Raw genomic sequence first — 22631 nt, 5'->3', positions numbered from 1 at the left:
TATGAAGAGTGGGGAAGAAGAACTGGCTTTGAGTTTGTGTGTGGTTTAATGAATGTGCATTGATTGCTTTGTGATATATTATTTATGGATGGAAGAGTCTAAGGATTTCTCTGATGACTGATCAGTTTTCATTTATAAACCAACTCTAGAGAGACAAAAATTTATACTTTTCCAAATATCCTGGCTTTTTCTCCTGGTGTTGTGGCTCGGGCTACTTTAGAGACATCCAACACAGCATTCCACATAGACCAAACTTCTAAAGGCTACTTGTTTAATTACCTATTGTTAGCAGGGGCCTACAGAGACTTAGTAATGAGATTTCCCTGGATTTCACCTCAGATTTAAAAGACAGTTGTACTTTTCCTATCTAAAACACAGTAATATATTTTACTCTCTTGGAGGCTTTAGTAACTGCCACAATTTATTTTTAAAGTTAATTCAAATCTTCTGTTACAGTGGAGGCTTCATGATTTTATACTACCTTCCAAGCTTAATACACAATGGCACTTGAATTAGAGTAGGTTGAACAGCTCAATTCAAATTTGCAAACATGAAAATAAGCTTTATCTCATGGCATGCTCTAAATCAAGATAGGATGTGATAATAATTATAAGAAAAAGAGTGATTATTGCTTATAATTATTAAATATTCACTATGCATAGTATACAATTTTAGCATACTTTATAAAATGCTTGTCAGCATTTTGAGCATGGTAAAATTATTAATTCCTTATAGATAGACAAAGTAGTCAATTTATGTACTCTAGGAAATGGAGGTCAAATGAAGCCTGACAGAATAACTCAAAGAAAATTAATCACTTGTATTTCAAAGATCTTATAGAAATCACCTTTTAATTTATTGTTTGTCTGCATTTTGTGTCCAAGCCCTATACTTACCATTGATTAATTTGATTTAGGAAACTGCCACTGTTAAAGAGTATGGCATGTTCTCTCCTTGTCACTTATCATGTATGGAGCCAACAGCTCCAGCCTGACCCCAGGATTCTTTATCTTGAATGGCGTCCCTGCGCTGGAAGCTGCACACATCTGGATCTCCCTCCCCTTCTTCTTCATGTACATCATTGCTGCTGTGGGGAACTGTGGGCTCATCCACCTTATCATCCATGAGGAGGCTCTGCACAGGCCCATGTACTACTTCCTGGCCCTGCTCTCCTTCACTGATGTCACCTGTGCACCACCACTGTACCCAACATGCTGTGCATATTCTGGTTCAACCGCAAGGAGATTGACTTTAATGCCTGCCTGGCACAGATGTTCTTTGTGCACACCTTCACAGCAACGGAGTCTGGCGTGCTCATGCTTATGGCCCTGGACCTCTATGTGGCCATCTGCTACCCCTTACGCTACCCCACCATCCTCACCAACCCTGTGATTGCCAGGGCTGGTCTTGCCACCTTCTTGAGGAGTGTGGTTTTCATCACCCCATTCACTTTCCTCACCAAGCGCCTGCCTTATTGTCGGGGAAACATCAGCCCCCACACCTACTGTGACCACATGTCTGTGGCCAAGGTATCCTGTGGGGATGTCAAGGTCAATGCCATCTATGGCTTGATGGTTGCTCTCTTGATTGGAGTATTTGACATCTGCTGTATCTCTGTGTCTTACACTATGATCTTGAAGACTGTAGTGAGTCTGTCTTCATCAGATGCTCGTCACAAAGCCTTCAGCACCTGCACCTCTCACATCTGTGCTCTTGTGATCACGTATCTACCTGCTTTTTTCACTTTTTTCACTCATAGTTTTAGAGGAAAGAATATTCCCCACCACATACATATCATTGTGGCCAACCTTTATCTGCTACTGCCTCCTACCATGAACCCAATTGTTTATGGAGTCAAGACCAAGCAGATTCGGGAAGGTGTAATCAAGTTTTTACTTGGAGACATGTCTGGCATTAACTAAGATGGATGAATTATAAAACCAGCAAATGGTTGGTGGAAGACAGTAGAGACAGAATTCATGAAATATGACTGAAATGGTAGTTAAGTCATCAGATGTGTAGTTTTTCTGAAATCTTTGCAATTATAGGTTATGAAATGCTTCTTGTAAGGAAAGATCTGCCAAAGCAGAAAGTGAGAATTAACAAGGTAACATTCCAATCCTTACAGAGTTTATGTCTTTCACAATGTTTATAAACTCATCTCTCTAGTGAGAACAGAAAGTCAATAAAATGAGGAATGTAGGCCTTGTGTCAGTCTGTGCATTGTGTGAACTGGTAATTTCCTCTTCATGGAAAAATGTGGGCCCAGTGTTGCAGTGTTTTCCAACATATTTCAAACCATGCTAGAGTTATATGTTTTTTGAAACCTCCTAATTTGAATTGTTTCTTTTAAAAAAATACTTTATAAGTCATCCAAGAATGTCTAAGCAATCTCTTTTTGCTGTGTCATCAGTTTGGGACTTCCATGGAAAATTGGATCTCAAAAGTGTAATTATGCTACTGATGAAGCAGGAAAAAAATTAAGTTACCAGTATAGTTAATATTGTATTCATTTATTAGCGTGTATTCATTTACTACGTAAAGTGAATTAAAAATCTAAATGTGACTCATGTTCTTTCTACAAATGTGGTTATACTGTAAATATTTTATGGCTCTCATTTTATCTATTTACTGTACTTTGTATATTTTTTAGGTTCTGCATTTAAGAGATGATACAGTGTTGCACTTTTAGTGTCTGGCTTATTTCACTAAGCATAATGTCCTCTAGTTTTATGAATGCCATAACAAAAAACAAGATCTCCTTCTTTTTAAAGCCTAAATGATATTCTTTTGCGCATACCACATTTTCTTTATCTATTCATCTGTCTTGACTATTCTTGTACTTCTACCTCTTGACTATTCCAAACAGTGCTAAGAATATGGATAGATACATACTTCTTTGAGATTTGATTTCATTTGCTTTGGATATATATTTAGTAATACAATTGCTGGGTTAAATGGTAGTTTTATTTTTACTTTTTAGGGGAAACTCCACACTTTGTGTTCTATAATAGACAATTTATATTACCATCAACAGTGTACAACATTCGCTTTACTATGCATCCTTGTCAGAACTTGTCTTTGTAAAAGTTAAAATCAGCAGTGTTCTTTTTCTGATTTAGATACATAATGCCATGCTGAAAAGATACTTCTGTTATTACCAGAATAAAAATGTTGAATTTTATTATTTTTTCTTCCAAAATGAGAATCCAGGGCCATATTTCATCTTCACTTAACATTTTGTTTAACTAAAATTCCACTCATTCATCCCCACACATATATAACTTTAATTAAATAACACAAGCTAAATTTTAATTTTTTTTAGTTTATTAGTACTTTAAGTTTAAAAATAATTTATTATGGCTAAATTTGCTTTTAACAGATATATACACCCATAAAAATGTAGATTTTAATGTGGTAACCATGTGATATTTCCCTACTTCCCTATGGTGAAGCCACTAAAAATCTTCTGGCTTTTTAAGATTCACAGCAAAAAATTGCTATCTATAGCTGTCCTAGTATGCAACAGAACACCAGAACTTCTTACTCCTGTCAAACTGCATGTTAATACCCATGGATTAAACTATCCTTGTCCCCTTCTCTTCTCTACTTTCCTAAGTATTGCATTTTTGCCTGGGGCCAGCCTCAGACAGTAATTCCTCCCATGGAGCTGGGATTAGAAATGCACACAACCACACCCATCTTCATCTTAAAAATATGAATTGCTGATACACCATGTTTACAATACTAGATCCTTCTGAACTTGTCTGTAGAGTTGCTCTTACAGGTGAGTATTCTATCTTCCCATGATTTCATCTCACACATTAGCATCTATTTTTTTCAGTTTGGTGAGCTCCCTTTAGCATTTCTTGATGAAAATGACTGGTTTAGATATATTTTCTCAGTTTCTGTTGTCTGAAAGTATGTGTCTCTTCTAAATTTCTAAAGGATAGCTTTTCTGAGTATACTATTCTTGGTTAGCAGTTTTTCTCCTGGATTTTCTGTGAAAATCTTTGTCAGATTCTTGGCCTATAAGTTTTTTCTTGAGAAGTCTGATGTTGGGGAAATTGGAACATGCTCATATATTATTTTCTTCCTTTTTTCCTCTTTAGAGTTTACCTTTTTGTGTTTGGTCATAACATACCTTGGGGAAGTGTTAGCTTTGATAAATCTGATGACCTTCATCCTTCCTGAATCTGGATATGGTATCATCTCTAGGCTTGGGACATTTTCTGTTATTATCTATTGGAATATGTTTTCGGCTGAATTAGCAGTCCCAAGAACCTATAGAACCACAAAAAGCAAAATATACACACTTTTACCCCTCTTTCAAGGTTATCACAAACTTTTTTCATCACTGTTCACTTTTTTTCTCCTCTGTGTATTTCCAAATAAAATGTTTTTGAGCCTACTAATTCTGTGTTCTGTTAGATCCATGCTAATACTGATGCTTTCTACCATGCTTTTTATTTGAATTAGGGAAGTTTTCAGCAAAAAGATTTCTGGTTGATTTTTAAAAATTGCATCTGACTATGTGTTAAGTTTCTCTGTTAAGAGTATTGAAGCATATCTCTGTGCTTTCTTGGGCTACAAGTTTTCCTTAAAGTAGCTGTGTAAAATTATCCAGACAGTTTGTCATACTGCAAACATATGTTTGGTTTCTAAAGTTTTATTTTGTCTGTTAGGTTGAAATGAAGTACTATTGGCTGCTTACTATTTGAGGTAGACTTATGGTCCAAATTGTGGGTGATGCTCGTCTGAATAGAAGTCCACTGCCTAATACTGGGGATTCTAGATCTGTATATGCAGGCAATTCTGGGGTTGGGAAACATTCAGCTATTTCCAGACTGGTACTTAATTCTAAGGCAAAGTTCCTTAATGAGTGCATTATCCTATCTGTGGCAAATGGAGAATTGCTCTATTGTGCTGCCAAGTGTTGGGGTAGTGCTTATGAAGAAAATCCCTTGGTCACCAAGACTGATGGTTCGTAGGTCACAGCTGTCTCCCATAGCTTCAGGGACCTGGACAGCCTTGAGTGTGAGTATGCCACAGGCCCATCTCAATGGTGCAAGGCAAAAAAAATGAGCCTATACCTCTGCTGTGCACTTTCTGACTGCTTTCAGGGCAGATGTAGAGACCTGTCTCTGCACCTAGAAATGTTTATTTATGCTTAAGCTTCCCTTAAGGAACTCCAGTAAACTTGCAGGGTAAGCAGTTTCCTGAATTGGACTTACATTCTTATTTTTAAAGAGTGGGTAAAAAAATATGTCTAAGAAAGAGGATGTATGAGAGAATCATCAGATAGAGTTATCTCCTAACTTTTGAAAAGGCACAATATATCCTAGTATAAGGCTGTTTTCATGCTGCCTTAAATGCTCCATTTTCATTTTGGATAAAAACACATTTCAAACAACATAACCAATTGAGGAGTAAAATAAAGAGAAGTATTCAGTTTTACTGTCTGTGAAATCTAAAAACAGCATTTCTGAGAAAAAAATAGTTTTTCCTATGGTGGGTAAAAGAGTGATGGTAGTCTTTTTCTATAATTTTGTTTCTTGTATTTCTTCAAGAGAATTGCCTCTATTGGTAAAAGGATGCTTTATACATTGTTGGTGGGCCTATAAATTTGTGAAGCCCTTATGGAAATCAGTATAGAGGTTCCTCAAAAAATTCAAAATATGAGTAATATATGATCCTGCTGTACCACTCTTGGGCATATATTCAAAGGAATGTAAGTCAGTATACAATACAGACACCACATCCATGTTTACCACAGTACTATTCACAATAGCTAAACTATGGAGTCAACCTAGGTGCCTAACTACTGATAAATGGATAAAGAAAATGTGTTACATATGCAAAATGGAGTCTATTCAACAATAGAGAATGAAATTATTCTATTTGCAGGAAAATGGATGGAGCTGGCAATAATCATGTTAAGCAAAATAAGCCACACTCTGAAAGACAGATATTGCGTTTTCACTCATATGCAGAATCTAGACCTGAAAAAGATGGCATGATTATAAAAAGGGGACCATTTTGGGGGAATGAGCCAGGGGGAGAGAGGGATAAGGGCAAAAAAAAGAGAGCATTGGGGGTGCATATGACAGAAGTACATTATAGATATACACACATATATGAAAATAGCATAATGAAACCAATAAAAACTTTTTAAAAAGCAGTGGAGAGGCAGACAAGGATGTCTGCTTTCATCATGTTTATTCAGCATGGTGGTAGAAGCACTAGTCACAGAAAATACAGTCATCACTGTTCACAGATGACATGAGCTTATAGTAGGAAAACATGAATGCTCCACCTAAAAAATGTGATCATTAATAAATGAATTCAGCAAAATTACAGGATCAATATACAAAGTAAGTATAGTTTCTATAACCCAATTACCGATTATCTGAAATAAAAATCACAAAAGCAATCTATTTGCAATATTTAGAAATAAAACCAAAGAAATGAAAGACCTCTATAATGAAAACTCTAAAATGTTTATTTATATATATATATTTATTTATTGCAGAAGAATGAAATTAAACTACTATCTTTCACCAGTGACATAAATCAACTCAAAATGGATTAGAAACTTCAACGTAAGACCTAAGATTATGAAAAAACTAGGAGAAAACATATGGGAAATGCTTCTGGACATTGGAATGGGCAAGTAATTTTTGGATAATACCCCAAAAGCACAGGAAACAAAAATAAAAAGAGAAAACTGGGATTATATCAAACTAAAAAAAACACTTGTTCACTAAAAAAGAAATACACAATAGAGTACAGGAACAACCTGAAAACAGAGACATATGTTTGCAAAGTATACACCTAACAAGGTATTTATTAATTTCCACAATATGTAAAATAATTCCAAACACTTAATAGCAAAGAACAAAAGAGCAAACAACCCACTAAAAATGACCATAAATTCCAAGAGGAAAAGAAGACAGGCAAATGAGCAAAAGGCAAATTCAGAATGCTCATCATTCTTAATGCTAATCACCAGAAAAATGCAAATCAAAACACAATGAGACATCACCTAACTCTCATAAGAATGGCAATTATCAAAAATCTGAAGATAATGATGCCTGGAAAGGATGTGGAGAAAAGGCAACCCTTGAAATCTGAAGATAATAATGTAAACCAGTACAGTTACTATGGAAAATAGTATGGGTGTTTCTCAAAGAGTTAAAAATAGTACAATCATAGGATCTAGTAATCACACTATAAGATAAGGATCCAGTGGAAATGAAATTATTATGTTAAAAAATCTTCACTCTCATGTTTACTGCAGTGAAATAAGCCTGGAAAGCCAAGTACCACATGATTTCACTCATTGTGAGTTTTGCATTCAAATGTAAAAATTACATTTAAAAAACACATGGTGTGATTAATATATCTCATAGCTATCTGACCCTATGATAATGATATTAAAATATCTCTCTCATATTAGCAGATAAGAACATAATTTTCATCAATATGATTACCTCTACCTATCTGTTTATAAATCCATTTCCTGAAAACCTACTATTTCTTTCTTTCTTTAATTTCCTACTCTTTCTAACTTTTCATTGTCTTACTAGTTGTGAAAACCACCTTTATAATTTCACTCCCATTTCTTTTTTCTGTGTTATTTCTGAAAATTTGAATGACACACTCCTTTCCATTGACCCTGATTACAAGTTTGCACTCTACACTGAAGTCAGGTAGAGCAGACAGGTGCAGGCATCCTTGCTAGTATGGGGTATAGATTTTCTTCAATCTTACATCCTTTTATTGAAAATTTTCTCTAGCAGTTTTCAAGAAGTATCCATTTTATCTTCAAATTCCTACTTGGCATTAATTCAAGGAGAACTTCCCAGAAGGAACTGAAGATGGTGACTAGAGGAAGAAAGCAGAAAGCATGCTTCCTAAAGTAAACTCTTGGAGAGACTCTGGAGAACACCTTGCAGGAAAAACCACCAGGTAAAACTCCAACACCCACACCCCCCAACCAGCACATAACATCTCCACTCCACATTAAACGGAGAAACCATGAGGGCTCTCATGCCACCAGACTCCAGTGTCTAACCTGCTTGGGAGAAGCAGACCACCAAGTGAACTAAGTGGCATGCAGTACTCCCAAAGACAACCCTGGGCCAGATCAGCATAGCCCCCTGGACAGACAGACCCCCATCCAGGGAAAAAACCAAACTGAATAATAAACAATAACAATAAAAAAGACACGTGGCCTGAGCACTGAAGACAGGAGGAGGGGCAATCCTTCACGGAACTGTAAATAATTAAGCTGGCCAGAGAAGGCAGGAGCAGTGGCACACGCCCAGCATCTAGGAATGGGAAAGCTTGTAAAAGTGGTGGTGGGAGGAAAACTCCACAGGAGAGGGGGGAAGTGTCACTTCCTACATGAACTGTAAATAAACATGCCAGCCAGAGAATGCAGGTGTAGCACCACATCCCCCAGTGTGCTTGGAAAGGGAAAAGCTTGTAACTGTGGTGGTTGCGCCCAGGAGAACTCAAAGTAAACAAAGCCTGAGGGGCTAGGTGAGTGTTAAGCTCACTCCTGAGATCTGCAATCAATAAAACCTGCAGCAACAGCTGGCTGACAACAGTGGGCAGGTGAGCCACAGCCTCGGATAGACATTCACAAAGCTGTCTCCAGACTCTTTTTTTTTTCCTCTTCCTTTGATGAGACAAAACCAAACTACACCTGCATGCTGAAAAACATACTGAAACTGTATTGCATTTGAACTTGGGACACTTTGTTGTGTTTTGGGTTTTTTCTTTTTTTCTTTTTCAGTTTTTTTTCCTTTTGATGAGACAACGAAAGAACTACTTCTGAGACACCATCTCCAGGATTAGAGGCTGAGGGACTAACACAAAAATTATTAAGACTGAAACATTATTGCATTTGACCTTGGAGATTTTTTTTTATTTTTATATTATTTTTTTTCCCTCTCTGTCTCTCTAACGCCTGTTTAGCTTACTGTTGATTAATACACTATTTCTCTCAGTTTACATCTTTAACACATTTTGTTTTTCTTTGTTTTGTTTTTTTACTTGTTTGTTTATTTGTTTTTTCCTTTTGCTTTATCTTCTTTGCTTTCCCTCTCCTCTCACCCTTCCATTCTAAAACTCACCATTGTTATTATTACAAGCTAGAAAATACTAAATTGCACACAGTACAGGGACAGTAACAATACCAAGGGCAATGATGGGAAGACAGAAAAAACAGGGAAATCAGTTTCCCCACAGCAAAAAATTAGTATAGGAACAAGAGGGAAATGAAGAAAACAGATACTCAGATCCAGACTCCAACAAAACGAAGATAAACTATGCCAAAGAACCCAATGAAGCCCACAAGAATAATCTGAAAGATGAAATCTTCCAAGTAATCAATGAGAATTTTATAGAGATGATACTGGATATGGTCAACCAAAATGTACAGGAGGCACTCAAAAAATTCCAAGACAACAAAAATAGAGAATTTGACAAAGCACAAGAAGAAATAAAAGAAACCAAATAAGCACTGTATAAACACCAAAGTGAAACAAAGAACATGATTAATAAAGAGATAAATGAATTCAGGACAAAAGTAGACAACATCAAATAGGAAGTGACTCAGGATATGGAAAACCTCAGAAAAAAGAATGAAACAGAAATGCAAAACAAAATGGAAGGCCAAACCAGCAGAATAGAACAAGCAGAAGACAGAATCTCAGAACTAGAAGATGAAATAGCAATTAAAGGAAAAACCAAAGACCAAACCTGAGAATCATAGGCATTGAAGAAGGAGAAGAGGAGCAAGTAAAGGGAATGTGTAATATACTCAACAAAATAATTACAGAAAATTTCCCAAATCTAGAAAAATCTATGCCCATACAGATGCAAGAGGCCTCCAGAGCACCAAACAGATCAGATCAAAATAGAACTACCCCACAGCATATTATCATGAAAACAACAAATACAGTGACTCGATAAAGAATATTGAAGGATGTAAGAGAGAAAAAACAAATAACATACAAAGGTAAACACATTAAAATCACAGCAGACTTCTCAACAGAAATATTAAAAGCAGGAAGAGCTTGGGGTGAGATCTTCTGGGCACTAAAAGAAAATAACTTCAACCCTAGGATACTTTACCCAGCAAAACTATCATTCAAAATAGATGGAGCAATAAAAGGCTTCTATGAAAAGCAGAAACTAAAACAATATGTGACCACAAAGCCACCACTACAAAAGATTCTTCAAGGAATTCTGCACACAGAAAGTGAAACCCAACATAACCATGAAAGGGCAGGTAGCACCAAACTACAGGAAAAAAAAAAGCAAGAAAGTAGAGCGTAACATCGATTAAGCTAAACACAATCAAATCCTCAAACAATTAAGACAACTAAATGACAGGAATCACCACATACTTATCAGTACTAATGCTTAATGTTAATGGACTTAATTCCCCCATCGAAAGGTACTGTTTGATGAAATGAATTAAAAAGGAAGATCCAACAATTTGTTGCTTATAGGAGACCCATCTCACCAACAGAAATAAGCACAGGCTTAGGTGAAAGGCTAGAAGAAGATTTACCAAGCCAATGGCTGCCAAAAACAGGCAGGAGTAGCAATACCTATCTCTGACAAAGTAGACTTCAAACTTACATTGATCAAACGAGATAAAGAAGGGCATTCCATACTAATAAAAGTGGAAATAGACCAAAAGGAAAAAAACAATTATCAACCCATATGAACCCATTGAAAATGCACCCAATTTCATCAAACATAACCTGAAGGACCTAAAAGCATACACTAACTCCAACACACTGGTTGTGGGAGACTTTAACACCCCATTATCATCAATAGATAGGTCATCCAAATAAAAAATCAATAAAGGAATCCTAGATCTAAAATATACCATAGATCAACTGGACCTAGTTGATGTCTACAGAACATTTCATCCAACTTCTACACAATATACATTCTTCTCCGCAACTCATGGAACCTTCTCCAAATATATCATATCCTAGGACACAAAGCAAGCCTCAGCACATATAAGAAAATAGAAATTAAACCATGAATTCTATGTGATCACAATGCAATAAAATCAGAACTCAACAACAAAAGTAAAGACAAAAAACATGCAAAAAGTTGGAAACTGAATAACTCGTTGCTTAATGATCAATGGATCATTGATGAAATAAAAGAGGAAGTTAAAAGTTAAAAATTTCCTGGAAGTCAATGAAAATGAAAACACAACCTACCAGAACCTATGGGAACAGCAAAGGCAGTCCTAAGAGGAAAGTTTATAGCCATGAGTTCATATATTAAAAAGACTGACAGATCTCAAATCAATGACCTCATAATACATCTCAAACTCCTAGAAAAATAAGAACAAGCAAATCCCAAAACAAATAGAAGGAGAGAAATAATAAAAATAAGAGCTGAAATCAATGAAATAGAAACCAAAAAAACTATACAAAGAATTAATGAAACAAAAAGTTGGTTCTTTGAAAAAATAAACAAGATCAACAGGCCCCTGGCAAACCTGTCTAAAATGAGGAGAGGAAAAAAACCCAAATTAGTAGAATCAGGAATGCAAAAGGGGAGATAACAACAAACACCATGGAAGTCCAGGAAATCATCAGAGACTACTTTGAGAACCTATATTCAAATGAATTCAAAAATCGTAAAGAAATGGACTGATTTCTAGATACATATGATCATCCAAAACTGAACCAAGAGGATATTAATCACCTGAATAGATCTATTACACAAAATGAAATTGAAGCAGCAATCAAGAGTCTCCCCAAAAAGAAAAGTCCAGGACCTGATGGATTCTCTGCTGAATTCTATCAGACCTTTAAAGAAGAACTGATACCAACCCTCCTTAAACTGTTCCATGAAATAGAAAGGGAAGGAAAACTGCCAAACACATTTTATGAAGCCAGTATTACACTTATCCCAAAACCAGGCAAAGACACCTCCAAAAAGGAGAACTATAGGCCAATCTCCTTAATGAACATTGATGCAAAAATCCTCAATAAAATAATGGCAAACCGAATTCAACAACACATCAAAAAGATCATTCACCATGACCATGTAGGCTTTATCCCAGGAATGCAGGGGTGGTTCAACATACGAAAATCAATGAATGTAATAAACCACATTAATGGAAGCAAAGACAAAAACCACTTGATCATCTCAATAGATGCAGAAAAAGCCTTTGATAAGATCCAACTCCATTTCATGATAAAAGCGCTAAGAAAACTAGGAATAGAAGGAAACTACCTCAACATCATAAAAGATATATATGACAAACCTACAGCCAGCATTATACTTAACAGAGAAAAACTGAAACCATTCCCTCTAAAATCAGGAACTAGACAAGGATGCCCACTATCTCCACTCCTATTCAACATAGTACTGGAATTCTTAGCCAGAGCTATTAGGCAAGTAGAAGGAATAAAAGGAATACAAACAGGTAAAGAAACTGTCAAAATATCCCTATTTGCAGATGACAAGATCCTATACCTGAAAGACCCAAAAAACTACTCAAAAACACCTAGACACCATCAACAGCTATAGCAAGGATATAAAATCAACATAGAAAAATCATTAGCATTTCTATACACTGATAATGAACAAACTGAGAAAGAATATATTAAAACAATTCCATTTAGAGTAGCCTAAAAAAAACCAAATACCTAGGTGTAAACCTAACAAAAGATGTAAATGACCTCTACAAGGAAAACTATAAACTTCTGAAGAAAAAGATTGAGGAAGACTATAGAAAGTGGAGAGATCTCCCATGCTCATGGATTGGTAGAATCAACACAGTACAAATGTCTATACTCCCAAAAGTAAACTACATGTTTAATTCAATTTCCCTCAAAATCCCAATGACATTCATCAAAGCAATTGAAAAATCTACTGTTAAATTTATATGGAAGCACAAGAAACCAGGAATAGCCAAGGCAATACTCCGTAAAAAGAACAATGCTGAAGGTATCACGATACCCCTCTTCAAGCTATATTACAAAGCAATAACAATAAAAACAGCATGGTACTGGCACAAAAACAGACATGAAGACCAGTGGAACAGAATAGAGGACCCAGATATGAAACCACACAACTATAACCAACTTGTCTTTGAAAAAGGCGCTAAAAATATGAGATGGAGAAAAGACAGCTTCTTCAACAAAATCTGCTGGGAAAACTGGTTAGCAGTCTGCAAAAACTAGAAACTAGATCTATGTTTATCACCCTATACCAGTATTAACTCAAAATGGATCAAGGACCTTAATATCAGACCCCAAACCCTAAAGTTTGACCCTAAAGAAAAGACAGCTTCTTCAACAAAATCTGCTGGGAAAACTGGTTAGCAGTCTGCAAAAACTAGAAACTAGATCTATGTTTATCACCCTATACCAGTATTAATTCAAAATGGATCAAGGACCTTAATATCAGACCCCAAACCCTAAAGTTGGTACAGGAAAGAGTAGGAAGTATTCTGGAATTAATAGGTATAGGCAAGAACTTTCTCAATGGAATCCCAGCAGCTCAGCAACTAAGAGATAGCATAGATAAATGGGACTTCATAAAACTAAAAAGCTTCAATTCAACAAAAGAAATTGTCTCTAAACTGAAGAGAACACTCACAGAGTGGGAGAATATATTTGTCAGCTACACATCAGACAAAGGACTGATAACCAGAATATATAGGGAACTTAAAAAACTAAATTCTCCCCAAACTAATGAACCAATAAAGAAATGGGCGAGTGAACTAAACAGAACTTTCTCAAAAGAAGTTCTCACCATCCCTAGCACTAAAGGAAATGCAAATTAAAACCACACTAAGATTCCACCTCACCCCTGTTAGAATAGCCATCATTAGCAACACCACTAACAACTGGTGTTGGCCAGGATGTGGGGAAAAAGGAACCCTCTTACACTGTTGGTGGGAATGTAAACTAGTACAACCACTCTGGAAAAAAATTTAGAGGCTACTTAAAAAGCTAAACACTGATCTACCATATGATCCAGCAATACCACTCTTGGGAATATACCCAAAAGAATGTGACACAGGTTACTCCAGAGGCACCTGCACACCCATGTTTATTGCTGCACTATTCACAATAGCCTAGTTATGGAAACAACCAAGATGCCCTACTACTGACAAATACATTAAGAAAATGTGGTATTTATACACAATGGAATTTTATGCAGCCATGAAGAAGAACAAAATGTTATCATTCGCTGGTAAATGGACGGAATTGGAGAACATCATTCTGAGTGAGGTTAGCCTGACCCAAAAGACCAAAAATCGTATGTTCTCCCTCATATGCAGACATTAGATCAAAGGCAAACACACCAAGGGCATTGAACTTGTATCACATGATAAAACGAGAACACACGAGGAAGTTATGTGGATAGGTAAGACACCCAAAAATCTAGATAGCATTTGTTGCCCTTAACGCAGAGAAACTAAAGTAGATACTTTAAAGCAACTGAGGCCAATAGGAGAAGGGCACCAGGAACTAGAGAAAAGGTTAGTTCAAGAAGAATTAACTTAGAAGGTAACACAGACGCACAGGAAATCAATGCGAGTCAACTCCCTGTATAGCTATTCTTATCTCAACTAGCAAAAACTCTTTGTCCTTTCTATTATTGCTTATACTCTGTCTTCAACAAAATTAGAGATAAGAGCAGCATAGTTTCTGCCTGGTAGCGAGGATAAGGAGGGGTAAGGGTGGGAGGAGGGGGGTCAGGGAGGGGGCTGGGGGAAGGGGGGAGAAATAACCCAAACAATGTATGCACATATGAATAAAATAAAAATTAAAAAACAGAAGGAGAACGTCCCAGATTGTGATGATCTTTGGCAGCCATGTTCACGCCAGCTTCATTTGTATACACACTGGTACATTGATAAGAAACCAGATAATTTCTGAGGCAGCAGTATTACAACAACAATAAGCAGGCAAAAACTTTTTCCTAAAGTTACACAAGTTTCACATAAATATGGAATAAAAATGATGACAGCACTTTTGGAATTCAGCACAAACATTCTGGGAATGTGACCTACTTCACGTAATATTGACACATCACCCATGTGCTTTCCCAGCATTCTGGAGTCTCTGTATGTCATCTGACAGTCTACTCTTTCCTATACAGAACATAGACATAGTATATTCATCAGAAACAATTTACTTGAGGTTGAATATCCTTACCTTTCCATTCTGTTTTGCATTCCATGAGGTATAATTAAAGATAATATTTGAAAAGTATATTTGTTTACTGCTGATTATGGCTTTTTTCCTACTAAATTGGAGTTTGTGGAGTCACCATTCATGAATTTTATACCGGAATACTCATTAGGAGTTTCTCTGAGCTCATAGTTTGAATTTTGCATTTCCTCTTCCCTCAATCATTTTCTTGATCTAGAATCTACATGCAAAATTCTGTATCATGAATTTAGTCCATACTCAAAGTATCTTTCTGCCTAAGAAACAACTGATCACCCCTTCAGGGATCCGTTTGGTCTTCCCTCCATAGATAATTGGATTCAAGGTGGGAGGAAGCAACAAGTAGAGGTTGGCCATAAAAATGTGGACATGGTGAGAGATGGTGTGTCTCCCAAATCGGTGAGTGAAGAAATTGAAAAAGCTGGAACATAGGTTATGACAATAGCACATATGTGTGATGTACATGTACTGAAGGCTTTGTGGCAAGCATCTGTAGTTGACAGATTTATGACAGCACGGATAATCATGGTATAAGACATAGAGATACAGAATATGTCAAATCCCCCAACCAATATGGCAGCTGTGAGACCTTAGAGAGCATTGATCTTGATATTTCCACAGGATAATTTGGCCACAGACATATGCTCACAATAGGTGTGGTGAATGAGGTTGCCCCTGCAGTAAGGAAGATGCTTGATCAGCAAAGTAGATGGAATTTCAATCAACACATTTCGAATGGAGGTGGCCAGGCCAACCTTGGTAATTACAGTGTTGATGAGGATGGTGGAATAGCGTAGAGGGTAGCAGATGGCCAGGTAGCGGTCCAGAGCCATGAGCATGAGCACGCCAGACTCCATGCCTGCCATCATGTGGATGAAAAACATCTGCACAAGGCATGCATTAAAGTCAATCTCCTTGAGACTGAGCCAAAAGATGCATAGCATGCTGGGCACAATTGTATTGCATGCAGTAGTATCTGTGATGGACAGCATGTCTAGGAGGTAGCACATGGGTCATGCAGTGCCTCCTCATGGCTGATGAGATAGATAAACTCACAGTTCCCTCACACAGCAGCTATGTACATGAAGCAGAATGGCAGGGAGATCCAGACATATGCAGCTTCCAGTCCAGGAATCCCATTGAGCACAAAGTACTTTGGTGTCAGATTGGAGCCATTTGCTTCATGCATGGTGGTAAATTAGAAAACAAGTTATTCTCTGGCCCAATAAAAATGTCCTGTACAACAAAGTGTAGTGATAGTGTTACTTCCAATGCTAAAAGGTGAAAAGTATTTTTATGATATAAATAGATGTGGAAGAAAATGCATTTTTGTACCCAGACTAGTTTGTTTGACCCTACTAAGTGCTCCTAAGACTGTCACTAAATCAAGACACTGTACACATAGGGTAAGCAGTAGCCTGGCTTGGTTTAATGCTGTGAACTCAGTTTATACATCATAATCCCAGGACAATCACTAACACTGGATTTTTGACTCATCAATCAATTTCCAAATTATGATCTCTTTGGAAATAAGGTTAATTCTTTTAACTCCATGCCTAAGTTCCCTTCCTACAAGCAGTCCTTCCAGATGAGTCCACTGGGTTATAGGCCATTAAGTTATATGAGCACCTACCTATTTGGCAAATCTCTTCTGGAGCTTGGTTGCATGCGGGTGTAAATCTGGTGAATCTGAATTTTCCAAATCAGAATATTTTAAGACAGACACATGAACATGTATTTGCATGTGGCAATGCAAAAATTAAATGGTAAATTATAACTCAAAAGCATCACCATGTGCATTTTTGCACTTTACCTCTAACCGTGTTGCTGGTAAATGTAAAGAAGTTTTGCGATATTCACATTTAATCAATGACATTGTTACCCTGTAATTAATTGTCATACTTCTTGTTAGTTGTCTTTGAATCGAAATGGACAATATGATGAATGTATGGATTTTATGTAATGCTTATATATGTAAGTATATTTAAATTTTGTCTCAATATCAGTCTATATAATACACACAATAACAATTTTTCTCTCTTCTTTTGGTATATTGTTTGATCCCCCAAATAACTTTAGATTGTTATATTCAGTTGAAAGGAATCCTTATTAATTAATTAGTTTAAATTCTGAGAAGAGTTAACTTTCCATCATTCTTGTCTACACTGAGATCAAGATCTATCTTGAAAGTTTCCTGATTAAAATCATAAGCCTCTAGCATAATTTTTTGTAAACAAAATTATTCCTGACATTCAATTGTTAAAAAATCTTTCTTAAGTGAGTGCTTATTTTAGATTATCAACCTGATTATCTATTTTCAGTGGACATATATTTTATTGCAATTTCAAAACTTACTTTATACCATATTCTACAATATTTTAATGTCTCATATAACAAGTCTTTTCCAGGGGACCAGGAACTAGAGAAAAGGTTAGATCAAAAAGAATTAACCTAGAAGGTAACACACATGCACAGGAAACTAATGTGAGTCAACTCCCTGTATAGCTATCCTTATCTCAACCAGCAAAAACCCTTGTTCCTTCCTATTATTGTTTATACTCTCTCTTCAACAAAATTAGAGATAAGGGCAAAATAGTTTCTGCTGGGTATTGAGGGGGTGGGGGGGAGAGGGAGGGGGCAGAGTGGGTGGTAAGGGAGGGGGTGGGGGCAGGGGGGAGAAATGATCCAAGCCTTGTATGCACATATGAATAATAAAGCAATAATATTAAAAAAAAAGTCTTTTCCTAATTTTTATTTCTTTTCTTTCTTGCTCTCACTGGGTTCAGCCACGGTTTCATATATATACATATGTATGTTTCATATGTATATATATGTATGTATATTTTATCAATTATGCTTATTCAGTGGAGAACTCTTCAAATGTTTGCATATAAATAAATTGGGTTATTAAAAAGATAAAGCAAAATCTTCAAGAGAACAGAACAAAATTAGAATTGATTATTTTAAAAGAATTTTCTTCAGTTTAAAATGGTTTTAACCCTGAGTAGAATAACTTATGGAAATTTTCAACCTCACCTGGAATGTAATGATCAAAATATACCACACTATCCTAATTATTTTAAATTCTATTAGCATAATTTTGCTGTACAAAATACACGTAAGTAAAATCACATCTAGACAACACTTAATAACTTCTGTATCCTATCACCTCATGCAGAGTTAAAACAAATATCCTTATGTTTGCTTATAAAATCATTCACAATTAGATCATTTCTAAATCACTGAATGTGTCCACTATCATCTTGCCAGTCCACTGCAGGTATCTCACACTCAAGAAACATGCACTTCAGGACATTTCCATTTCTCATGTTCACTGCCTGCCATATTCTTCCTAACGTATGACTGTGGCACATGCCTTCAAGTTTCAGATATCTGTTCATTTTCAACACCAAAGTAAAGCTTTCCCACTGCCCCACTTAAAATTACAACCGTGAGACCCCCACACATCTCTATGTAACATATTCCACTCTAGCTTTTCCACAGCAATCCATATTGTCCCTCACTAGAAAGTAAAGTCTGCATGCCCAGGAATTTGTCTGTTTTGTTCATTGCTATATTTCAGCACAAGAATAAAGTTACATTTTCAATAGATCAATAAATTCTAAACACCTTCTTTCGGCTGATTTTGCTGTTTGTATATATGTGCCTTAAAAAACTAGTGGTAAAGGAAACATTGAAAGACAAGAATGCACCTCAAAGAAGGCAACCATGAATTTAAGATATTTTTAACCACCTCAGGGATTTTATAAAAGAAACGAAATTGCAATTATTAACAATTGGGAAGTATATGAGGTAGACCTGTAAAATTGCCTTTTACATTATTTTACATACTCCAAGGGAATATATGTAGCAGAAAAATAGCAGGGAAGTAGATTCGGGCTCCAGTGATGTTGCTCATTCATGGAGTTAAAATTTCCTAGGAAGATTATGAGATCGCTGTCATCAGATGGATCCCAGCAAAGGGAAAGCAGCATGATGGGAACAAATATGGGCGCTGAGAAATTGGGCTATGTGATCACTGGAATTCATTGCTCTAGCAAATTTCATTGGTAGAGTTTTACTGTTTCTAAGGAATACTCCTCCATCTATGGACAACAGAGAAGCTTTTCTATTATGTTACAAAAATAAGCTTGCCTGCACCATTATTTCTTTGTTCCTTGTCATATCAGCAACATGGAGTCTCTTTCCTCCAGTGCCTAATCTCATTTGAATTTTCCCCTTCTTCTCCTTCCACAAGAAAATTTGCAAATTCATTTGGTTTCAAAATTCCAAAGAGAAAGGTAATTCAAAATCTTCCTTATTCAACAACCCTCTAACTCAAATCCCTTTTCTTTGATGCAATATTTTTGTGTATTTTTCTAAATCATCCAAACTTACCCTGGTGCCACGTGTTTTTAAATATGCATTCATGAATGGTACTACTAAGAAATAATTATGCTATATTGAAATATAAACCAATATAATAAACTTAATGGTTTCTACTGGGATTTTCTGAGCAAGTGAGCAAAATTAGTTTGGGGCACTACAGGTGAATGTCCCATAGGTCTCTGATGGAGAAGAGGTAAATTTAGCTTTGTGGAAACTAGATCTGTATTTAGAATACATTTGAACATAAGAAAATAAACCCTCCAGTTTTTACAACTTTTCCCTTATGGGCCATTTAAACAGTATCTGATGCCTATGAATTGTAAACATGGAATTATATCTGACTCCTGAAGCCTCCCTAATTCTGGTTTCATAACTTTTGTCAAGCTTTATCACCATGGCATTCATGGTTTCAAAGCTTCCTTAAAATTATTGAATAAACAATCTCAGAACATTCTATTTCAGAGGCTCATTACAATATATTTTCAGCAATGTAGTCAGTTTGCATATTTATTTGAACCTACTGTTTCTCCATCCCTTCCCCGCTCTACCTCTCTCTTTACAGTTATAAATCCATACGGTAGGTCTTGATCATATTTAATAAACATAGAAAGCTGAACCAAATTTCCCCCAAAGTGAACACATTTCTGGTAAGGAAGGAAAGAATATTATAATATTGTCTCTTGGATTTGTAGAATTGCAGACTGTCTACTGGAGGGAGCAAGCAGTAAGGTGGAATCTATTGTCAGGTTCATCTTTCTTTAGAATAGGCAGCTATAATAGGCAGAAACCTAGATAATCTAGATGTTTTTGGCAGAGAACAGGCCCACTTACAAAACCATATAACAGTAAAATAGTCTGCATTCCACTAATCCTCACTCCAGAGTCAGAGGCCTCAGTTATTAGAAATACAGAGCAGTATAACTTCATTGCAGAGAAACTATAATAAAAACTAGAGGAAAACTCTCCTTTTGAAATTTGCTGAGTTATAATATTAATAGCATTTGTTGATGAAATGTTTACATAAATAGTAGTCTAGAAAATGGAAAACAATATTCCAAGTTCTAGGATCTGCTAGGAAGTTCCCAGGTCAGAAACTCTGACAATATACTTTTAAAAATGCTTTTTGTCTGGTTTTGAATAAAAAACTATGCCAAGAAAGCTCATTGCTTATAAATATTATACTTAAATAATATTGCATACCTGCTACATAATAATGCTGAGAAGTGAAAGATTAAAACAAAGTCTGGTTATCTATATGATTTATAATATGTGAATCAACAGGAAGAGTTTGACAATTTGTGCCAGGATGTATACTAAAGCCCTGATTATATGTATGTGTAGACTTACAAGGTTAGAAATCAATGGCAGATCCATTTGATAAAAGGAGAAAACGCCTCACTATTTCTCATTATACCTGGCAACAGTTTTAGTTTTAAGTAAAAAGGATAAAATGTGTGTAAAAGGGCTGGAAGTTTATATTAATGTTACTTTCTTTGAGTAAGTCATCTTAGTTGAATTTCTGTCTGATGATCTTGGCTGATATTCTCAGATAATCTAAAATTTCTACAAAACTCCCTGACAGAGGTGACACTCCTACAGCCATGTCCTTTGGGAATGACATTGAGGTTTAGTGGGGGTTTTGTTTGTTTATCTGATGGCACTGGGTGCTTGAAATGAGAGCATTACACTTGCTAAGCAGGCAATCTACCACTTGAGTCACTTCACCAGCCCTTTTTTGAGTTGGGCATTTTCGAGGTAGGGCCTCATTAACTATTTTCCTGGGCTGGCCTCCAACCACATTCTTCCTGATCTCTGCCTCCCTAGTAGCTAGGATTATAGACATGAGCCACTAAGTACCATTTTTTGTTTGTTTTTTAACAATACGGCAGCAAACAAAGATCAATGCAATGTTGTTGTGAGTAATAACTTTTGCCAGACAATAGACCTGAAGTTGAATTCGTCTATCTAATTTAAAAATTGCATGAATTGTGTTATGTTTGTGTTATTGTTTCAATATATGTCAGACAATGATAATGTTTATCTCAAAGTATCTCATGTATTCAATGGAATATGTGTTTAAATATGATCATAAACATTTTCTTTAAAGGTGTTAGTATCAAGGACAACATCAACAGATATTTATCAAAATGAGTCAAAGACAATGTAAGACTTGAAATTTTGAAAATACTAGAGGAAAATATAAGGCGAATGCTTCAAGACATAGACTTAGAAAAGACTTTCCAAATAGGGCTCCAATAGTTCTGCAAGTAGAGAAAAAACTGACAAATGGAACTGCATCAAATTAAAATGCTTCTGCACAGAAGAAACAACTGACAAAGTTAAGACGTTGCCTATAGAATGGGAGAAAATCTTTGCCAGTTATTCATTTGATAAGGAATTCATATCTAGAATATGTAAAGAGAAAATTAAACACCAAAATAACACATAATCTAATCACTAAATGGGCAATGAACTGAACTCATTTCAACAAAGAAATACAAATAGCCAGTAAAAATGTGAAGAAATATTTGACCTCTTTTACCATGAGGGAAATGTAAATCAAAACTACATTGAGTGCTCACTTTGACAGCACATCTGCTAAAATTAAAATGGCACAGGAATTAGCATGACCCCTGTACAAGAATGACATGAAAATTCTTGAAGTACTCCATATTTCAAAATATCGATGAGTATATATTTTATTTTATATTTTTGTTAGGATATATTAATTGTTCAGGGGGTGACATTTGTATATGTGCTTACAATGTACCTTGATTAGATTCACCTCCCCTCCGTCATTCTTCCTCATTCCCTTCCTCCCTTCTTAAATAATATTGACTGATTTTGTTGCTCTATTTTTGTAAAAGTATACAAAGTACATGAAACATATTCATCTTTCTTCACCCACTCTGTTCGGCCTCCTTCTCCCGCTGCTACATACCCTAGAATAAGACCTGTTTATCTTCCCATCCTTCATCTTTTAAAGTGTAGATTAATTATTCA

At 36.0% G+C, this 22631-nt stretch overlaps 1 non-coding gene and 2 pseudogenes across 1 annotated transcript; 2 read left to right on the top strand and 1 right to left on the bottom strand.

Annotated features, from left to right (window-relative positions):
* The first annotated feature begins 966 nt into the window (after positions 1-966).
* On the top strand, positions 967-1922 carry LOC109676159 (olfactory receptor 52N2-like; annotated as a pseudogene).
* A 13557-nt stretch (positions 1923-15479) lies between these two features.
* LOC109676413 (olfactory receptor 52N2-like) lies at positions 15480-16428 on the bottom strand (annotated as a pseudogene).
* Positions 16429-22202: 5774 nt separating this feature from the next.
* On the top strand, positions 22203-22306 carry LOC141416325 (U6 spliceosomal RNA). Its single transcript, XR_012441095.1, has one exon. It is a non-coding gene; the product is annotated as a U6 spliceosomal RNA (small nuclear RNA).
* The last annotated feature ends 325 nt before the right edge of the window (positions 22307-22631 follow it).

This window comes from Castor canadensis, chromosome 1 (assembly GCF_047511655.1).
Source record: "Castor canadensis chromosome 1, mCasCan1.hap1v2, whole genome shotgun sequence".
NCBI classification, from domain to species: Eukaryota; Metazoa; Chordata; class Mammalia; order Rodentia; family Castoridae; genus Castor; species Castor canadensis.
Note: the sequence above shows the minus strand (reverse complement) of the source record. Positions and strands in the feature narration are given on the sequence as shown.